Source organism: Manis javanica, chromosome 12 (genome assembly GCF_040802235.1).
Source record: "Manis javanica isolate MJ-LG chromosome 12, MJ_LKY, whole genome shotgun sequence".
Lineage (NCBI taxonomy): Eukaryota > Metazoa > Chordata > Mammalia > Pholidota > Manidae > Manis > Manis javanica.
This window is the reverse complement of record NC_133167.1, coordinates 72,256,354-72,278,196: the sequence shown is the minus strand read 5'-3', so window position 1 is coordinate 72,278,196 and position 21,843 is coordinate 72,256,354. Positions and strand designations below refer to the sequence as shown.

The 21,843-nt window shown below is 39.8% G+C and overlaps 1 long non-coding RNA gene across 9 annotated transcripts in view; it reads left to right on the top strand.

Moving 5' to 3' along the window:
* Positions 1–537: 537 nt before the first annotated feature.
* LOC140845100 (uncharacterized) overlaps positions 538–21,843 on the top strand; it is a 61,894-nt gene continuing 40,588 nt past the window's right edge. For 6 of the 9 annotated variants that reach the window (XR_012123788.1, XR_012123781.1, XR_012123786.1 and 3 more), the window contains exon 1: positions 538–687. This is a non-coding gene — a long non-coding RNA (uncharacterized lncRNA). The remainder of the gene's footprint in view (positions 688–21,843) is intronic. The other 3 variants (XR_012123784.1, XR_012123787.1, XR_012123782.1) reach the window with 3 other exon arrangements.

Sequence of the window (21,843 nt, the reverse complement as noted above, 5' to 3'; positions counted from 1 at the left end):
AAGAGATATTCACAGCTGTGCAAAGGCACAAATGCATGGATGAATACTGAGTTTATCTGGATAGTTCCCTCGAATCCTCCACTGAGGACAAATACTTGTGAAGGATTGAAGACAGAATTAAATGGAACACTGATATTGAAACTCTTAGATAATCCTATATCACTTTTGCTTTATTCGTATGGACAGAAAAGCTATGTTTTTTTTCTATCGATTATCATGTCACTCTGTGAATAGACCACAGGGATCTGCCTAATGGAGATTCACAGGTTCTCATGGAAAAGCCTCTCAATTTAAAAAAGGATGAAGTAGGAAGGAGAGGGACTGTAGCTACAACTGGGTTTACCTGATGACGCCCGAGGCGGCGAGTCAGAGTGTGAAGATCAAAAACACGGCCCCGAGCGGCCCCCGCCGCGGCCCCACCCAGCTGCGCTCCCATTGGCTGACTGCCTGGCGGCACCGTGGGATCATTGGGCGCGGCGGCCGTCAGTCAGAGACCGGCCGGCGCCGCTGCGAAAGCAGCCATTGGGCTCTCAGGGAGAACACGTAAGTCCGGCGGCTGCGCAGTAGCTGCAGGCGCCGCCGCTCTATTCAAGATTTAGTAGCGTCGCTAGCGCCCGCGGGAGAGCGACGCCCCGCGGTACCTTCCTCAGGGATGAAGGCGACAGCCATGGCCTTGCGGGCTGGAAGGTAGGTGTCCGCGGGGCGCGGGGACCCCTGCCCCCGCCTGAGGTCGCGGTGGAGCCGGTGAGGGGGCGGCCGTGCAGGTGGCTCGGCGGGCAGCGCGTGGCCCGTGGGGCCGGGAAGCGGCCGACGCGGGGTAGGGGCTCGCCGGAGCCGTAGCTCCTCCGTCCGGGACCGGGTGGTGAGCGCGGCTGGTCTCCGCCCCGCGGCGCGCGTCCTCCCGGCTTGGGTCCGCGCCGCCGACCTGCTACCGCCGCTCGGGCCGGAGACTCCGGCGGAGGGGACGGAACGGGCGGCGCAGACGTGGAGGCCGGCGGGTGTTTTGCGTTGTGTGGATTTATCCGACGGGCGTTTTGCGTTGTGTGGATTTATCCGGCGGGGGCCTCGAGGGCGAGGGCCGGGCGGACTGAAGTTCAAGGGTGACCCGCGGCGGGGCGGCGGGGAAGAGGCCGCCCCGAGGAAGCGCCTTTAAAATCAAAAAATGTTTCATGAGGTATCGTGTTTTTTACTTGGGAATTAAGTTTCTTTACTTTGGTCTGGGAACTGACAGTGCATTTTCTTGTATTTAAAAGTTTATATCTTTGTGTCATTTCGGTTTGTAATCTGCAGCTGAGTAATTTATAACTAGCCACAGAGATTCTGAGACAGGGACCATGGGTGTAGTCAGAGTAGCGTGACGGCCTCTGGAAAAAGACCCCTACCAAAACTCCCTATTAAACAATTAAGCAAAATCAGAGTCACGTTAATTCTCCAAAGTAAAATATCAAACTAGGAGTATAAGCTTTCTTCAGTGAAGATTAGTTAAAACTAAGAAGCCAGAAGTAACCTGGCCTGGAATGTTTGAACATCCTCCAGATAAGAAAATACCTCAGCATGGCCCATGTCTTCATTGTGTCAATTAAATGAGGCTATTGTAAAATTTTACTTTAACCTGCTCAAAGGCCTAGTTTATCTTTAACTTTGCCCAGATGCTGCTTTTCCTCCTCCGGCCCCTAATCAAGTAATATGTAACCTGGGCGATCAAAATGGCAAATAAACTCAGTCACAAGCAACATAGTGAAAGGCAGGAAGGATCCTACCTTAAAGATAAGATTGCATTTTTTTTTTTAGCAGATAACTATAATTTAATTTCAATTACAATTAATTTTGCAAACAATTACAAATACAAATTAATTTCAGCACCTAGCAAGTGCCTTGAACAAAGTAATTTCTCAAATATTTGTTGAATAAATGACTGCTTCTATTCTTAAAATTGAAAGTTACTTAGCTAGACATCTTACCAAAAGAAGGTATTATGCATGTTCAGAGGTTTTCATGTGAACATTTCTGTTCCTTTCTTCCTCTCCCCAAAATTCTACACTGGTAATCTTTTAAAGCAGCCATTTAGTGGTTTTTATGATAGGCTTTAAATGATGGCTTTGCTTACAGAAGCCTTCACACGTCTTCAGAAAAGTGTTCTTGGTGTTGTCATTCATTCATTCATTCATTTATTTACTTACTTATTTATTTATAAGGTTGCATTTTAACACCCAGGAAGTTAAGATGTAAGATTCTTTATTATTTTTAAGGTATTATTGATATATACCCCTAATAAGGTTTCACATGAAAAAGACTGTGGTTAATACATTCACCCATGTTATCGAGCCCCCCCATACCCCTTTGCAGTCACTGTCCATCAGTCCATCAGTGAAGTAAGATGCCACAGATTCACTGTTTGCCAAGAAGTAAGATTATTTATTTACTTATTTTATTAAGGTATTATTGATATACACTCCTATGAAGGTTTCACAGAAAAAACAATGTGGTTACTACATTCACCCCTGTTATCGTGTCCCCCCTGTACCCCATTGCAATCACTGCCCATCAGTGTAGTAAGATGCCAGAGTCACTATTTGCCTTCTCTGTGCTACACTGTCTGTCCCCCCGGCGCCCTCCCACACCATGTGTGCCAATCATAATTCCCCTGAATCTCCTTCTCCCTCTGTCCCCACTGGCCCTCCCTCACCCCTCCCCTTTGGTAACCACCAGTCCCTTCTTGAAGTCTGTGAGTCTGTTTCTGTTTTGTTCCTTCAGTTTTCCTTCGTTGTTATACTCCGCAAATGAGTGAAATCATTTAGTACTTGTCTTTCTTCACCTGGCTTATTTCACTGAGCATAACATCCTCCAGTTCCATCCATGTTGTTGGAAATGGTAGGATTTGTTTTCTTCATATGGCTGAATAACATTTCATTGTGTATATTTACCACATATTTTATTTATTTGTTTGTTTTATTTCTTTTAATTTAATTTAATTTTATTTTATTTTTGGTATCATTAATCTACAATTACACGAGCATTATGGTTACTAGACTCCCCCCATCATCAAGTCCCCACCACATACCCCATTACTGTGACTGTCCATCAGCGTAAGATGCTATAGAATCACTACTTCCCTGTGTTGTACTGCCTTCCCGGTGCTCTGCCCCCCACATTATGTGTGCTAATTATAATGTCCCTTCCCCCCCCCTCCATCCCTCCCCTCCCAGCCATCCTCTCTAGTCCCTTTCCTTTGGTAATTGTTAGTCCATTTTGGGTTCTGTGTGTCTGCTTGCTGCTTTGTTCCTTCTGTTTTTCTCTTTGTTCTTATACTCCACACATGAGTGAAATAATTTGATACTTGTCTTTTTCTGCCTGGCTCATTTCACTGAGCATAATACCCTCTAGCTCCATCCATGTTGCAAATGGTAGGATTTGTTTTCTTCTTATGGCTGAATAATAATCCATTATGTATATGTACCACATCTTCTTTATCCATTCATCTATTGATGGACACTTAGGTTGCTTCCTTTTCTTGACTATTGTAAATAGTGCTGTGATAAACACAGGGATGCATATGTCTTTTTCAAACTGGGCTGCTGCATTCTTAGGGTAAATTCCTAGGAGTGGAATTCCTGGGTCAAATGATATTTCTATTTTGAGTTTTTTGAGGGACCTCCATAGTGCTTTCCTCAATGGTTGAACTAATTCACATTCCCATCAGCAGTGTAGGAGGGTTCCCTTTTCTCCACATCCTCATCAGCATTTGTTGTTGTCCTTTTGGATGGTTGCCATCATAACTGGTGTGTGGTGATTATCTCATTGTGATTTTATTTTTAATTTCTCTGATGATTAAGCAATGTGGAGCATCTTTTCACCATTAAGGTTCTCCTGATTGGCACAGTACTTCCACTGCCATTCCCCAATTCTTCAGATGCAAATAATTTTTCATCACTTGTGTCTGTAAACATATTCTTGAAAAAATATTCATTGTGTGTGTACTTAGGTATTATATTGGGGGTCCTACCCTAGGAATTGAGGCCCTTCTCATTTTGGGGACCCCTGTGTTTTTAGCACAGTGCCTAACACATACTAAATACTTACTGAATAAATGAAGATTTCTTCTATTAATAAAAGGGTCATAGTCTCTTGCTTTATAGACTCTACAGGCTTTCTATTACCAATTCATAATTAGAAAGGTAAATAACTGAGAATAAGTGATAGCATCTGTTCTCACAATCTGACATTGCTACAGTATAAAAATAAGTGATCAGTACACTTCCCTCACTGAATACAGTATACAGTACCCTTTGTATATTGATATTGTATGCTACAGAGTTACTGAAATCACTTATTTCTAGTTGCTTTTTGGTAGATTCATTAGGATACTACATACTCAGTCATGTTATTGGCAACTAAAGAGTTTATTTCTCTCTTTCCAATCAGTGTGCTTTCTATTTTAGTTTTTTTTTTTTATCTTTTCTCACTTTCTAAGACCTCCAGGATAATGTTGAATAGAGGTGGTAAGATAGGATATCTTTGCCACATTCTTGATCTAGAGAGAAATTATTTAGTCTTCCATTGTTAATTATGATGTTATCTATTGGTTTTACCGTAGATGAGCTTTGTCAGATTGAGGACATTCCCTGTGTTCCCTGTTACTGAGAATTATAATTGTTGGGTGTTGAATTTTGTCAAGTGATTTTACATGTACTTATCATGTAGTTCTTTTTTTTGCATTACTGTGATGTATGTCAGTGCATACATTGCTGGATTTGATTTGCTAAAAGTGTCAGGAATTTTCACATATATGTTCATGAGGTATATTGGTTTATAGTTTCTCTTACCACAATATCTGTGTCAGGTTTTGGAATCAGGATAACACTAGCCTCATAAACTCACTTGGAGTGCTCACCATCTTCTATGGCATAGAATAGTTTTTATTTAATTGGTAATATTTCTTCCTTAAATGTTGAATAAAATTCACTAATGAAACTATCTTGGTCTGCAGTAGTCTTTGGAATTTTTAGTCTATGATTTCAGTTTTAGAAGTTACATGTAGAACTTGTTCATCTATTTCTTCTTAGTGAGTATTGGTAGTTGGGTCTTTTACACATTACCAATGATGTTTACTTCTTTCATAAACTTATTCATAAGTTTCATATATTTTTAATATTTTTAGGATGTGTAGTGATGATCTCTCTTACGTTCCTGATTTTGATTATTTGTGTTATCCCTATTTTCTGGATTAGTCTGGCTGGTATTTTCAATTTTGCTAATCTTTTCCAAGAAACCGCATATGGTTTAATTGATATTCATTATTGTTTGTGTTTCTTATTTCACTGATTCTGCTATTAGCTTTATTTCTTTTCTCTATTATTGTCTCATTTACTATAACTTTTTTTTAGTGTTTGCTTTAGTGTTTACAATATGCATCTTGAACTTATCACAGTTAACTTTCAAATAAAATTATGCCACTTTGTGTACAATCACAAACCTTAAAACTAAGCTTCCATATGCTCTGTTTTTATATGTTAATATATTATAAATCCCATGATATACTATTATTTTTAAGGTGTCAATTACCTTTCGAAGAGATTAAAAATTTTGAGAAATATTATTTTTAAATATTTACCCCCATTTCTGGAACTCTATTCCTTTGAGTAGATGTGAATTTGTGTCTGGTATTATTTTCCCTTTGCCTGAAGAAATATGTTTCATTTCTTGTAGTATAGATTTGCTAGATATTTTCTCAGCTTTTTTTTTTTTGTCTGTAAAGTCTTGATTTCACCTTTGTTTTTGTAAGATATTTTCTGGGTAGACTGTTTTATCATTTCAGCCTTTAAAGATGTTGCTGCATTTTCCTCTAGTTTGCATTTTTTCAAGAGAAGTTTAATAAAAAATTTTTCTTCTTTCTCCTTTATATTAATGTTCTTTTTTTTCCCCAAAAGCCTTTAGAATTTTCTGTTTATCACAGGTTGTCAGGAGTTTGGCTATCATGTGTATTGGTGTGGTCTTACTTTTGTTTATCCTTCTTGGATATTACTCAGACTTTTGGTTCAGTAGGTTCTAAATGTTCATTCATCTAATTTGAAAAAAAAGAAAAGCCTTTTTTCTCTTTTTTTTTTTTTTTTGCCTGAAACTAGATACATGTATGAGATGATGCTATCATCCCACATGTCATTGATCTTCTATTCATTTTGTTTATTGAGTCATTTTTCTCCTGTTGGATTTGGATAATTTCTATTGCTATGTCTTCAAATTCACTAATCTTCTCTAGCATACAACTTGCTCTTAATTCCATCCAGTGTGTGTTTTTCATTTTAGATATTTCATTTATAATCTCTAGAGGTTTCATTTGGGGTTAATTTTGTATATTCCTTTTCTTTCTGCCTAATATTCATGTTTTCTCATACCTTATTGGTCTTCTAGAGCCTATTTATTTAGCTGTTAGGAGCCTTTATCTGCTAATTCCATTATCTGTCATTTGGTGGTCTGTTTCAGTTGACTTTCTCCTGGTTTTGGGTCCTATTTTCATGTTTCTTGGCATATGTGTTCATTTTTTTATTGGATGTCCAATTTGTGAATGTTGTGATTTGGGGAGCCAGATTTTCTTGAATTTCTTTAAATAGTATAGGTTGTTCTGGCCCTCAGTGAAGTTATTCAGGAGGAGGCAGATCCTTTTAAAGATTGCTTTTAAGCTTTGCTGGAGTGACCCCGGAGAGTCCTTTAGTCTTGGGATAACTTATACCCACTACTAAGTTGATATCCTTCTCTGGAATTGACCTGATGTGTATTAAGTAGTTCTTTTCCACTTCCAGCTAGTGGAAACAAAACCTATGCACAGCCCTCTTTGGGAATTATTTTTCAGTCTATTGTTTCCAGTGGTTCTTTTTCCATCCCTGGGTAGTTCTCTGTGATTAATTCTCTGTATATTAATCAGTCAAATACGTGATGGGACCTCTCTATAAACATCTGAATTTCTATCTCTCTGTATGTTATGTAGTCACTTCTCTTGGTGCTGCACCTCATTCATTCCGATTGTTGACTTCCCTTCACTCTAATACCTGTCTTCTCTACAGAGACTGATGGAAATTCCCAGACTTTGTTTAGGCTACTCTTCTCTGAGGCTTAGGAGCTGTCACCCAGCATAAGTTGGGTCAGTCATAGAACTTACTTTCTTTGTTTCACTTTTTTCAGAGATCAGGTTCTGTGCTACCTCTTTCCCAATGCCTAAACACTCAAATATGCTGTGTGTAATTTTTCCCAGTTTTCTAGTTATGTAAGACCAAAGGACAAATATAGCCTGTTAGCCCATTATAGCTTGAAGAGAAATTATTGAATAGGTTATAGATAAAAGGTGAATTTGTGATAGATCAATAACACAAAACAATGACCACATCAGCAATACTTGGTCTTTTACTGTAGAGCAGCATTGCTCAATGGGACTTTCTGAGTTGATGGAAACATTCTATGTTTACACTGTCATTTACAATAGCCATTAACAGATGTGCAGCTATTTGAAAACATATTGAGAACTTGAAAATGTGGCCAATGTGTCTGAGCAATTGAACTTGTCATTATATTTGGTTTTTGTAAATTTGAATAGTAACATGTGGGTAGTGTCCACCCTGTTGAATAACTCAGATCTAGAGCCTTTAGAAAATTGTTATCAAGGCTGAAACAAAAAGAATCATTGAAGGGGAGAACAAGGCTAAGTTGAAGACACGGGATGGGTGTTGATCTTTTTAGGTGGTGCGAAGTTGGGTAAAGTGTGCTTAAAGCTTGTGCTAAAGCAGAGGATAGAACAAGTAGAAAAGACATGACATAATACGTGAGTGTTAAATTAACTAATGTTTCAAAAATACTTTGGAAAATATAATGAGGGACGATATGTTGGTCTTGCTGCGAATATTATTTTCCTGGTGATCTGACGTTAAGATGAGCAACTGGATAACAGATACCACAAACAAATAGGGACATCTGTCTAAATTCCAGGCTTCCCTGCCATATAGCTGGTTTAGGGATTTCTAATCCCAAAAAGACAGTTTACAATGTCTCTGCTGTGCCCCAAAGTATATGAGGAAGTAGCAGTTAAATTGATCAAGGATAGCATCTTTTCAGGATGTTAAGAGACCTGGCACTTTGCCAACATGAAGCATAGAAGAAAAGGGGTAGCTGCTATTGAACCTGCCTTTCATAGTTCCATACTATTCAGAGTGATCACCCTAAGGGCCTTAATCCCTGGAAGTCCTATTACTGAAGCTCAAATACTGAGAGTCCAGCATGTCAGGAACTGTTCTTTGTGTGCAATCCTTATGATAATTGATGGCCTCTGGATGTGAAAAATGTACAGGATCTTCCCAATAAGTTGTTCATGGCTGTAGTAATGTCAGGCTAAATCAGAGTCAAGGGGTCCGTCCTTCTTTCAGGATGTGGAATTACATTTAAGTGTCTATGGAAGTTTTATTTCCAGGTTATCATTCCAAGAAGGCCTCATCATGACTGACCTCTTTTTATGGGCCAGACCATTAAAGAAAATAGGAGATAAATTGCATAGCTTGCCATCCGTATTTACAATACAGCATATATAATTCACTAAAAGATATATAAACACACAAGCTTCTATTAGTCACTGTCAGGATGTCTGACAGTTTTGCTTGCTTGTACCCAGTCCACCAGAAGTTTTAATCAGAAGTAATGGTGTAGTTGCATTTTTCTTTAGAAAATGCTTGTCTTTAACATGCAATGAGCCAGACAGTAGGTATCAGTGGCTGGATTGTAAGAGAACATCAGAGACTCTAGAGTTGTCCCAAGTAGGCCACAGGAGTGATGGAGGTAGGATAGAAACACTGCGATAAATTCATTCACAGAAGGAACAGGTAAAATCACAAGGCGCTCTTAAATAAGAAAAGCCGGGAACAGGCTCAGTGGAAGGAGGCACACAGTACAGGACTGTGGTCAAGAGATGGAGAGTGGGGTCTTCTCCAAGTCCTGTAGGAGGCACCGTAGCCTAGTGCCAAGGGACGTGAGCTCAGACAGAGGGTCAGCTCCTTGCTCTGATTCTTCGCTTGGATGCCTTTGTTCTGTGACCTTGAGCTGGCATCTGAAAAATAGAAACAATACTTCCTACTTCCAACAGCTTTGTAGAAATCAAATGAATTAAAGTTTGTGCAAGCACAGCCTGTAAATTTAGATTAGTGCTCAGATGTGACTGGGCGGGCAATCCTGCTGCCCAGGATTGACTTTTTTCTGTGAAAATGGAGCCTCGGGAGGGGCAGGGAAGGTAACTCATTCTGGGGCAAGGAAGAAGCTTAGATGACCAATTTTAAGGACCTGATGAAAGTGTAGGAGTACAGATGTGATTTGGGGACCATCCATTGCCTACCAGAGCCTATGCAGATCTATTTCTGAGTCTTAGGAGACCGGCTACAATGAACAAAGAAAAGCCTTGTTTGCTACATGAATACTGAGAATAAGAGACTGGTTTTGTCATAACTACGTGTTGTCTGTGCCAATGTACAGCATTACCCTCCTTTTGGATTCCTACTGGACTGTGATGCGCTGCAGAAAAACATAGCAGCTTGATTCCTGAGGTACTCCAATGCATGTACAGAAAAGCAGGGAGAGTTGTGCTGTGGTGGTTTCACAGTCTGCCTCATATTAGTTGAATTAGTCTTGCAGAAAGGTAATTTTCAATGCCTGCAGCAAGAGAAGAGGAAAATGGTGGGCATTGTGAAGATGTTCATAGCAGAAGTGAGACATCCCCACCAGGTTTCCAGATTTCATTTAGGGGAAGGGACTGTGAGGACGTCTGGTTTGATCATTATGTTAGGAAAGGGCATTTATTTTCCTCAGCTTTTAGATCTAGGCTGGTGAAGCTTGGAGAATGTGAGGCCATAGAGGGACATGGCAGCCTGGTGTTGGCTGCAAAATAAGGGTTCAATACCTGTTACCTCCTTTTTTTCTCTTCTTTCTGGAGATAGACACTTATAAATGGGTAGTAAAGACAGACGCAGAGACGTTTTCCTCTAATTCCTGTTTTTCTGCTTAAGCTACCCCCCAAAATCTCCCTGTAGAGAATGTTAAGTAGCTATTCAGAATGTCTAAGAAGTTGCCAAATTGACACAAACCAGAAAGCCACGGCAGCTGAGGAAGATGGTTAAACGGGGGGTCAGGAGTCCTGAATCTTTGCTCTGTGTCACCTACTTGTATGACCGTGAGCAAGTTATTTAATCTTTCAGGACTCAGTTTTCTTGTTGTAAAAGAGGGCTAAATGAACACCAAGGCCCTTTCTTTCTCTTTCATTCAAGTTCCTCTGATTTCTAAATCATCTGATTCTGTCAGGAGTTCTTCAGTGAGTGGCAGAGGGAGTTAGGATGAAGGTTGACGTGTTCACAACAGGCTTAAGTGAGGTGCCGGGGGGCTCAGTGGACACTAAGGAAACCAGCCGACTGAAATCGAGTGTTCTTTGGCAATGACTAAGACAAGATTAAAAGTATGGACCAGGGTCCAAAGGTGGTTCAGGCCCAAGCTAAAAGCCTCTCTTCATCTTGATTTCTTTCACATTTATCTGACTTAATTGGGATTGGGCTCCTCCCAAGAAATCTGTACCAGTGTCAGGCAAGGCAAGCAATGATTTTGTGTATTTTACTTCCATGTATAGTAGATAGTTAGCATTTCTGCAGAATAATAATGATAGTAATAATTACCATTTATTGAGTGCTTGGCTAAGCTAGTCACAAGTCCAAAATGCTTTGCATTCATATTCTCATCCTGTTCTCCTAACACCTTATGAGGTCAGATCATTGCCTAACGTACTTTACAAATGGTGAGACCTTAGCTCAGAGATATTTCCTGTCAAAGTCCTCACAACAGGGAAGTAATGGAGCCAGGATTTGAATCTGCATCTGTTTTGACCCCCACTGCTGGGCTTTACATTGACTCCTTTAAAGCTGGGACTGCAGAGCTGACATCCCAGCAAGCCACGCAGTACAGAACACATCAAAGTCTTTGGGCAGTTTAATGGCAAATGAATTAATAAAAAATAATTAAACATCTCAAACATATTAAACACAAAATAACTAGGACATGGTTGGGTCTCCACATGAATTCCTCCTGATGAAGCACTTTTCACTGTGACAGAAATAAAATAGTCTTTCTGTGATTTGAAGCATATACAGCAACTAATTCTACATTTATATGGCCGGTTTTTTTTAGAACTGTATTTTAATTTTTTAAAGTGCCATTTTAATACCCGTGCTGTAACTGATAATTATTTTGGGATGGGGGCAGGAGCAAGAGGGTTTCAGTGGCCGCACACACAGTTTTTAATGCAGCAGCTGCAAGGCTTAAATCAACCCTGTGCCGAGAGCCCTGTAGCCCTGTAGCCTCTCAGAGGAAGGATAGTCTGGAGCTAGTGCTTCCCACTTCAAGGCCTCTGGTTTGGATCTAGTCACAGGTGACTGTGGCTGAGGGTCACCTTCACTTGACAGCTCCTTGTTGGCTTCAGTAAGTGACATAGTGGACTTGCTCAGTTTCCTTCTGGGCAGCCACCCAGACTCATTCTGAAGGCTCTTCTGCAAATGTGGGGCCAACCCTGCATAGTACTCATCATCATGTCCCCTCAAGGTGTAGGTCACGGCTAATTCTATTATTTTATTATTATTATTATTATTATTATTATTATTATTATTATTATTATTATTATTATTATTATTATTATTACCATATTCACCGAGAGGCATCTAGCAAAATGCAGCTCGGAAAAAAATAAGCACCATTAGCGTGAGTTGCTGTTGGCCAGGATGGCTGGAGGTGAGCACACGGTATGAAATTCATTGCCCTTGTTCCACCTGTCTCCTCCCCACACCTCAAAGTCCATTGCAGACCCCAGCCCACCACACACTCCTCAGGAACAGTGAGCCCAGGATGCTCCATGAGTTCTGATCCCCTCTGCTGTCTGTGGACAGTCTTACAGCTCATTACCATTCATGATTTCAAATTATCGTGTGCTCTCTTTTTGGAAGTTCAAGTAGGAAATAACAGGCAGGACATTAAAATCTTCACAGGCTCCTTGACTCATGAACCTTGGTTTAATATAACCTCTCAGATGTTCTCATTTGAACAACCTGGTTTCCTCCAAGGAGCCCTTCCCTGAGGCCCTCATTAACATATCAAGTCTAGAAGTTACCCCTAGCAGCCACACAGCACCGCACCGCGACTCCTAGCATATAGAAAGCACCATGGAAGAGGCAGGTATGCTTTCTCTCAGGCCTCCTCCTTAATGATTTTATGCTGCTTACACCTTCGAATGCTTATGTTCCTTTAAGAGAACATTAATCCATTAATTAGATGTTAGCTTAATATTTAAATCTGTGATCTCCTAGACGCTTTTCCATCAGAGCTCTACTTCAGTCATTTAATTCTGAATGGCTGTGTGTTTTTAATTATTATAACTTTGGCTCTTCCTTTGTTTTAACCTTTCTGTCTCAGATAGGAACCCTGGGCCCATGGAGTCCTGTGTTTTACTTGGGCCTGAAAACCTCTCCTGTTCACGTATCTCTCCCATGGGTGACTTCATTTTGAGACAATGTGTGCTTGTAGGAGGGACCTGGGCATAGCCTAGGGAGTCCATGGGCAAGAAGTAAGGTGCTCCATGACTACAATAGTACGGTTAATAGTGCTTAATAAATATATGTGGGATCAACTGAATAAACTAATGACCGTGCCATGCTTCCATGAGCGATTCCCTCCATTCTTTCCCATTCGGCTCACTCGGCCCTGAGGGAATCCCTGGCCACTGAGAACTTGACCTCACATACTTACTGAAGGAGACAAAGCCTCCTGATTCAACCACCTGGTCCAACACATAACTGCCACCTGTACACCAATTACCTTAGTGATACAAGCAGAAGTTCTTAGTTGCTTGTGTAGTGCTTGTGATTTTCTACCTTCTCACCTGGCTGTAAGAAATACTGCTTAGTTTAATTTTTCTGAATCAAATTAGTTCTGAGTTTGTGTCCACACTAGTCATGGTTGGGAGAAATTCAACTCAGTAATAGTTTTGGAGACAGGTGGCTTATCTGAGTGTCCAAACACTGAAGAAATGTTCTCTAATCTTCACTCTACTATGGTTGTTTCTGGTACGTACATTGTTCAAGTCCACATGACCCAGCCACAGTATGTAGACCTGTTGCTATACCAGCATGGATGCAGAGGTCTTTATGTGTTCACATCTTTAATACCTGGCATAAACGTACAGTCCAGGGTGCTATAAGGAAATTGGTCCAAGCTCTCATTCCTTTCCAGTAAATCCCTTCCTTCTCTAGGACCAGCTGTTTTGTCTTTAACTGTTAGAGTATTTTCCTCTCTATTCCTTTGTTTTGGGGAAGATCTTGATAGGTAGTGTGACCATATATCATTTAAATCAGGACCCTTCTAAAGAGAAAAGGGAACATTAGTAAGAACCATACCAGGAAAACAGTCATAAGCTAGGGTGTATGATTATCATATGTGTAGGCCTTCCGCAGTGAATCTTTAGGCGCTTGATGTTGATTTCTTTTTCCTAAAGGGGACAATAGGCAAAGAAGTGGCTGCTATTGGTTAGCCTTTCCTGTCAACTCATGCTATTGCATTTATGTTCCCCACATCAAACAACAATGCTCTCTCTGGGAAGGTTAATTTCCCTGGCAGTGCATGTGTGTGAACAGAGAGAGAATGTCAACACCCTCTTGGTCACCAAGATCTACCAAAACTACCTTACAGGGCATTGAGATAAAGTGTCTCTGAACAGACTACCAAGGAGCAAATATTCATAGCCTATAGTGTCCATTTATCTTGCCTAATGGCTGCAATTTCCCTTTGGTTTATGCTCTGAAAAGAGGAGTAGAGGTTGTTGCATTGTGTGGTGAAGCTGCTGCTCAAATCCAAGTGTAGATAAAAGCTCGGTTGAGATGGTCTCAGATTCAGAGCCTTCCAAGGCAGGAAATGCACAAGGCCTCTATTTCGAAAAGCCTTTAAGGGCGAGTCACAGGCACTCAAGCTTTCACTTTAACAGCAAAATGCCTCCATCTCAGGAGCTCAAATGTGTCTCCAAGGTGAACCTCGGAGGGTGGCAGAGTGTAGCGATTACTATAGCCATTTGTTTCCTACAAACAGCAGCCCCCAGGTGGAGAAATGTGAGTAAGCTTGCTTTTTTTCCTCTAGATTATTTTTTTCCTGAGTCTGCACAATGCCACCGCAGAGAAGGCCAAGTGGCGTTTTCCTTTCCTGCTGTCATGCTGAGTACAGCCCAACATCTGTTGGTTGCTGTGGAAGCCTAGTCTCCCCCAATCGACAATTAGACATTTTGAGAATATAGAATGTCAATCCTCAATCAAAAGACACAGAGAAACCCAATTATCCTACAAAGAGAAGAGAAGAAAAAATCAGCACCCTGCCCTTCTTCCACAGGGTTATAGAGGAACAATTTCTTATTCATTGTGGTGACGTTTTTGAGGTGAAGAGTTGATTCTGTTGCTTTTGTGAATGTAGATTTTATTTTTATCTTTTAGGTCTCTGAAAATATGGCTATACTTCTTTTGTTTACAGGGTGAAAAAATAAGACATCTTCCCATATTGCCTGAGAGATTAAAAATATATTTTGTTTTTGCTTTTAATATCCAGGCTTCCAAAATCATATTTTCTCAGATTCTTATTCAGGGCTTTCCTTTTTCTCTTTTTCCCTTCTCATCTCTAACAGGAAGAAAGGTAAAGCATCCTAAGAGGAAAATTTTACTCCCTTGTAATTAAATAGATTCAAGAGGAATTTTCCATATTTGAAGGAAAGAATGTTAAATCTGAGCTGGGGGCTGGGGTGTGGGCTTTATTTCCCTAGTCTGTAGCAAGGAGAATGAAAAATATTGATTTGCTCCTGAGAGATGCTGGAGCAACTTAATTAAAGTTGTTTAAATACTTTGAAATCTTTTGATGGAAAAGACACATAAAAGTGTGATGTGCTTTAATTAACATAGACTTAAGAAATGAGAAGGAAGCCTTTCCACACCCCATCCCATTTCAGAACAATATACTGGCAAAGATACCTTTTCAATATCCATGTATATTTGGTTGTGATAAATATAGTCTCTGACCTTTAACAGATGTAAAAGTGAAAAGACAGAGAAATTGGACATGCTGTGAGGGCTATTGCCTCTTTTACAGAGCCTCTCAGCATATTGATTGGTTGCAAGTGACTTCTGAGAGCTGGTATGTGACTCTTTATATAGCCATTCCACTGGGAAAGGAGTGTGTGGGTTTCTAAGATCCTGCACAGGACAAGTCACAGTGAGGACTGGAAGAGTCAATAAACCAAACTTTCTGACAGGAGGCTGGCAGGAAGCTCTGCATGACTTTTGTCAGGGGGTAGCCACTTCCTCCCTCTTGATTCTCCATGCAGTATGAAGCAAATATGTCCTCCTAATAGGAGGCTCTGAAGACATATTCCCAGCTGATGCCTCCAGGATCACGTTGGTCTTCTGTCAACAGAGTCCATAGGAAATTCAACTGGCAAAGCCTTGAAATCTCCTCATGCTGTCAAGGACTTGATGGTTCCACTTTTCCTCCTACAGCCTCCCAGAGTTCTCTCTCTGGCAAGACTGCTTAATAAAATTGTTGTTGAAGCTCTGTCTTTTAACCTTTACCCATGGGAGTCTGGTACACATTTCCATACTAATTAATAGGTTCCTTTCTTGCAGACCTGGCTCTATGACTTATGGATTGGGTTATAATAGAAAATTATGCTTGGAGCTTTATCAGAGCTTCTTGTGAGACACCCTGTATCATCACATTTGTGCTATTGGGAAAATGGTGTGGAATTTGGCAGACAGGAGGAAGTTTTACTTGAGTACTCATGACATCGAGTTGACCTCAAAGGGGCTATGGTGAGTAGAGTCACACACTGGGCTGAAGACAGAATAAGGGAAGTGAATCCTGCCATTCTTTTGAGTCCTTTCTTTCCTTGGCCTCTCTCCTAATGAAGGGAAACTTCAACTGTAGGCTCAACCACCCTCCTTATTTTTGAGGCAACCTCATTAGGCTCAAATCTGCTTATCTGATGGGATTTGCTCAGTTCATGGCCTTTTTCACTGGCCCTGGCCACCTTTATGAACTCGTTGGCCACTGTAACTCTAATCCGCTGTCTTTATCTCTCAGCACAATTTTGGCTTCTGTCCTAATTTTGGAGTTTGAATTTAGCTGTTTAGTATTTAAATCTTGGCTTTCTCCACTGAAAGGGATTTGGCTCTTCCTCTAGCCTTGGTGCCCCCTGCTTATTTCTCATGAGTATTTCATACCAGTTTTTATTCATGGAACCACCGACTGATCAAAGACCCTGGACTAACCTCCCAAGTGGGCTATCTATGGAAAAGTCACTGTGGAAAGGAACTAATGTGAGCAGGTGAGATTTGGAATTAATGTTATTGTGATAATAGACCCTGGACACTTAATGCTCAATCAACATCTTTAATGAACATATCATCTCCTCACATCGTTACTTTTTTTGGTGATTAGTGCATCTGAAGTCTGCTCTTCTAACATATTTCCAGGATTCAGTACATCATGCCAGTACATTAGTTCTCTAGAATTCATCCTTCATAACTGCAACTTTGTATCCTTTGGCCAACATCTCCCCATTCCCATGCACCCCCCGATCAACACTGCTCTACTGTCTGCTGCTGTGAGTTGTTTTTTTTTTTAATCTATGCTCATCAAGCATATCAGCCTGTAATTTTCTTTTCTTGTTGTCAGGCTTTGGTGTCACAGTAATACTAGTCTTATAGCTTTGGGAGTGTTTTTGGAAGAGTTTGAGGAGTGGGATACATTTTTTTAAGCATTTGGTAGACTTCACCAGTGAAGCCATGAGGTCCTGGCATTTTTCTTTATTAGGAGGTTTTTGATTACTGATTGCTTACTGGTTATTGATATGTTCAGATTTTCCATTTTTCCTGTTTCCATCTTGATAAGTTGTGTATTTCCAGGAACTTCTCCATTTTTTCTAGGTTATTCGATTTGTTGGCATGTAAATGTTCATAAGTCTCTTATGATCCTTTAGTTTCTTTGGTTTCAGCTGTAATGTCTCTTCTATCATGTATAATTTTATTTGTCTTTGTCCTTTTTAGGATAACTAAAGGTTTATTGATTTTGGCTATCTTTTAAAAATGCCAACTCACTTTCACTGATCAATTGTTTTCTAGTCTCTCTTTCATTTATTTCTGTTCCAATGTTTATTATTTCCTTCCTTCTGCTAACTTTAGGTTTGGTTTGTTCTTCTTTTTCTAGTTCCTTGAGGTTAAAGTCAGGTTGTATACTGAAGGTCTTTCTTTTTTCTTTATGTAGGAATTTATCATTATAAAGAACTCTTTTGGGATTGCTTTTCCTGTTGTATTTCCATTTTCATTTGTTTCAAGATATTTAAAAATTTCCTCTGATTTAACTCATTGGTTGTTCTTTTGACTCACTCTTCAGGAGTGTGTTAATTTCAGAAAAAGATACTTGATATGATTTTAATATTCTTAAATTTGTTAAGACTTGTTTCGTGGTCTAACATATAATCTACCCTGGAGGATATCCCAGGTGCACTTGAAAAGAATATGTATTTGTTGCTTTAGGGTGGAATATTCTGATATATGTCTATTAGGTCCATTAATCTGTATGTAGTTATTATTCCTTCTGTTTCTTTATTGATTCTCTTTCTGGGTGATTCTTCTATTGTTGAATGTCAGGTATTTGACCTTTCCTACTATTATTTTACTGCTGTCTATTTCTCCCTTCAGTTCTGACAGTAAATTTGCTTTATATATTTACATGTTCTGATTTTGGGTGCATATATACTTAAACTTGTTATAGCCTCTTGATGAACTGACCCCTTTATCTTTATATAGTAACATTTTTTTGTCTCTGTGAGTTTTTGTCTCAAAGTCTATTTTGTCTGATGTTAAGTATAGCCATCTCTGTTCTCTTTGGTTATCATTTGCATGAGATACTTTTTCTGTATCTTCACTTTCAGCCTTTAAGTGTTCTTAAAGCTAAAATGAGTCTGTAGAGAGCATATTGTTGGATCATGTTTTTAAAAAATCCACTTAGCTACCCTATGTATTTTGTGGAGAATTTAAAACATTTGCCTTTAAAGTAATTACACATAAGAATTTACTCTTGTCATAAAAGAATTGCTTTCTGCGTAATTTATAGTTCCTTTGTTCCTTTCCTTCTCTCTTTATTTATGATTTGATGTATGTGTGTGTGTGCGTGTGTGTTGATATGTTTTGACTCCTTTACCTTTTGTGTATCTACTACAGGTTTTTTATTTGTAGTTACCATGAAGCTCACTTAAAACATCTTACTATTATAAGAGTCTATTTTTTTTTAATTTTGGTATCATTAATCTACAATTACAGGAAGAAGATTATGTTTACTAGGTTCCCCCTTCACCAAGTCCCCCCCACATACACCTTCACAGTCACTGTCCATCTTCGTAGTAAGATGCTGTAAAATCACTACTTGTCTTCTCTGTGTAGCACAGCCCTCCCCATGCCCCCCCCCACATTATACATGCTAATCATAATGCTCCCTTCCTTTTTCCCCACTTTATCCCTCTCTTCCCACCCATCCTCCCCAGTCCCTTTTCCTTTGGTAACTGTTAGTCCATTCTTGGGTTCTGTGATTCTGCTGCTGTTTTGTTCCTTCAGTTTTCCTTTGTTCTTAATACTCCACATATGAGTGAAATCATTTGGTACTTGTCCTTCTCCGCCTGGCTTATTTCACTGAGCATAATGCCCTCTAGCTCCATCCATGTTGCTGCGAATGGTAGGACCTGTTTTTTTCTTATGGCTGAGTAATATTCCATTGTGTATATGTACCACATCTTCTTTGTCCATTCATCTACTGATGGACATTTACGTTGCTTCCATATCTTGGCTATTGTAAATAGTGCAGCGATAAACATAGGGGTGCATCTGTCTTTTTCAAACTGGAGTGCTGCATTCTTAGGGTAAATTCCTGGAAGTGGAATTCCTGGGTCAAATAGTATTTCTATTTTGAGCATTCTGAGGAACCTCCATACTGCTTTCCACAATGGTTGAACTACTTTACATTCCCACCAGCAGTGTAGGAGGGTTCCCCTTTCTCCACAACCTTGCCAACATTTGCTGTTGTTTGTCTTTTCGATGATGGCGATCCTTACTGGTGTGAGGTGATATCTCATTGTGGTTTTAATGTGCATTTCTCTGATAACATCTTTTTATGTGTTTGTTGGCCATCTGAATTTCTTCTTTGGAGAAGTGTCTCTTCTGTTCCTCTGCCCATTTGTTAATTGGATTATTTGTTTTTTGTTTGTTGAGCGTGAGCTCTTTATATATTTTGGATGTCAAGCCTTTATCGGATCTGTCATTTATGAAAATATTCTCCCATACTGTAGGGTACCTTTTTGTTCTGTTGATGGTGTCCTTTGCTGTACAGAAGCTTTTCAGCTTGATATAGTCCCACTTGTTCATTTTTGCTTTTGTTTTCCTTGCCTGGGGAGATATATTCATGAAGAAGTCGCTAATGTTCACATCCAAGAGATTTTTGCCTATGTTTTTTTCTAAGAGTTTTATGGTTTCATGACTTACATTCAGGTCTTTGATCCATTTTGAATTTACTTTTGTGTATGGGGTTAGACAGTGATCCAGTTTCAGTCTCTTACATGTAACTGTCCAGTTCTGCCAGCGCCATCTGTTGAAGAGACTGTCATTTCCCCATTGTATGTCCATGGCTCATTTATCAAATATTAATTGGCCATATATGTTTGGGTTACTGTATGGAGTCTCTAATCTGTTCCACTGGTCTGTGGCTCTGTTCTTGTGGCAGTACCAAATTGTCTTGATTACTATGGCTTTGTAGTAGAGCTTGAAGTTGGGGAGTGAGATCCCCCCCCCACTTTATTCTTCTTTCTCAGGATTGCTTTGGCTATTCAGGGTCTTTGGTGTTTCCATATGAATTTTTGAACTACTTGTTCCAGTTCATTGAAGAATGTTGTTGGTAATTTGATAGGGATTGCATCAAATCTGTGTATTGCTTTGTGCAGGATGGCCATTTTGATGATATTAATTGTTCCTAGCCAAGAGCGTGGGATGAGTTTCCATTTGTTAGTGTCCTCTTTAACTTCTCTTAAGAGTGTCTTATAGTTTTCGGGGTATAGGTCTTTCACTTCTTTGGTTAGGTTTATTCCTAGGTATTTTATTCTTGTTGATGCAATTGTGAATGGAATGGAATTGTTTTCCTGATTTCTCTTTCTATTGGCTCATTGTTAGTGTATAGGAAAGCCATAGATTTCTGTGTGTTAATTTTGTATCCTGCAACTTTGCTGTATTCTGATATCAGTTCTAGTAGTTTTGGAGTGGAGTCTGTAGGGTTTTTTATGTACAATATCATGTCATCTGCAAATAGTGACAGTTTAACTTCTTTACCAATCTGGATTCTTTGTATTTCTTTGTTTTGTCTGATTGCTGTGGCTAGGACCTCCAGTATTATGTTAAGTAACAGTGGGGAGAGTGGGCATCCCTGTCTTGTTCCCGATCTCAGATGAAAAGCTTTCAGCTTCTCGCTGTTAAGTATGATGTTGGCTGTGGGTTTATCATATATGGCCTTTATTATGTTGAGGTACTTGCCCTCTATACCCAATTTGTTGAGAGTTTTTATCATGAATCGATGTTGAATTTTGTCGAATGCTTTCTCAGCATCTATGGAGATGATCATGTGCTTTTTGTCATTCTTTTTGTTGATGTGGTGGATGATGCTGATGGATTTTCGAATGTTGTACCATCCTTGTATCCCTGGGATGAATCCCACTTGGTCGTGGTGTATGATCCTTTTGATATATTTTTGAATTTGGTTTGCTAATACTTTTATTGAGTATTTTTGCATCTACGTTCATCAGGGATATTGGTCTGTAATTTTGGTGGGGTCTCTGCCTGGTTTTGGTATAAGGGTGATGTTGGCCTCATAGAATGAGTTTGGGAGTATTCCCTCCTCTTCTGTTTTTTGGAAAACTTTAAAGAGAATGGGTATTATGTCTTCCCTGTATGTCTGATAAAATTCCAAGGTAAATCCATCTGGCCCAGGGGTGTTGTTCTTGGGTAGTTTTTTGATTACCGCTTCAATTTCGTTGCTTGTAATTGGTTTGTTTAGATTTTGTGTTTCTTCCTTGGTCAGTCTTGGGAGGTTGTATTTTTCTAGGAAGTTGTCCATTTCTTCTAGGTTTTCCAGCTTCTTAGCATATAGGTTTTCATAGTGGGTGCATGTTTTATAATTTTTTGTCAACATGGGACAGTGTAGATAACACATGATAGCCACTACGAGTGCTGCCCCTCCCCTCCTATGGCTTGTAATTGCCATTTGTTTGTTTGTTTAGTTACTGGGTGGATTATTTTAGTGGAGTATACCCTCATACACACATACACACACCCACACACGTGCACATACACACTCTTAAACTTCCGATATTATTTCTCAGAGATAAAGCCAAGGGTAGGTCACAGTCACTCTGGTACGACTTATCTGGAGGGCTCTCTTTGCCTCTTCCACTGTTAAACTCTACTAATTTGTTAGCTGATTGTTCCATTGTGCCCAACAGTGCAGCAGAGTACAAATTGTTCTGCATTCTAATACAATCACATGTGGACTCCTTTGAAGGAATGGTTCCCTAAGTCAGGGTTTGATATTTGTTCTACCCCAGGAGGGTATTCCCAGCCAGCCACTTCCCCAGCTCTCTCCTACAAACCATCCTGGCTAAAATGGAGCCTGTACCTTCACTGAATACATGAATCTCCTACCAATTGCTCCCAACACAACCTC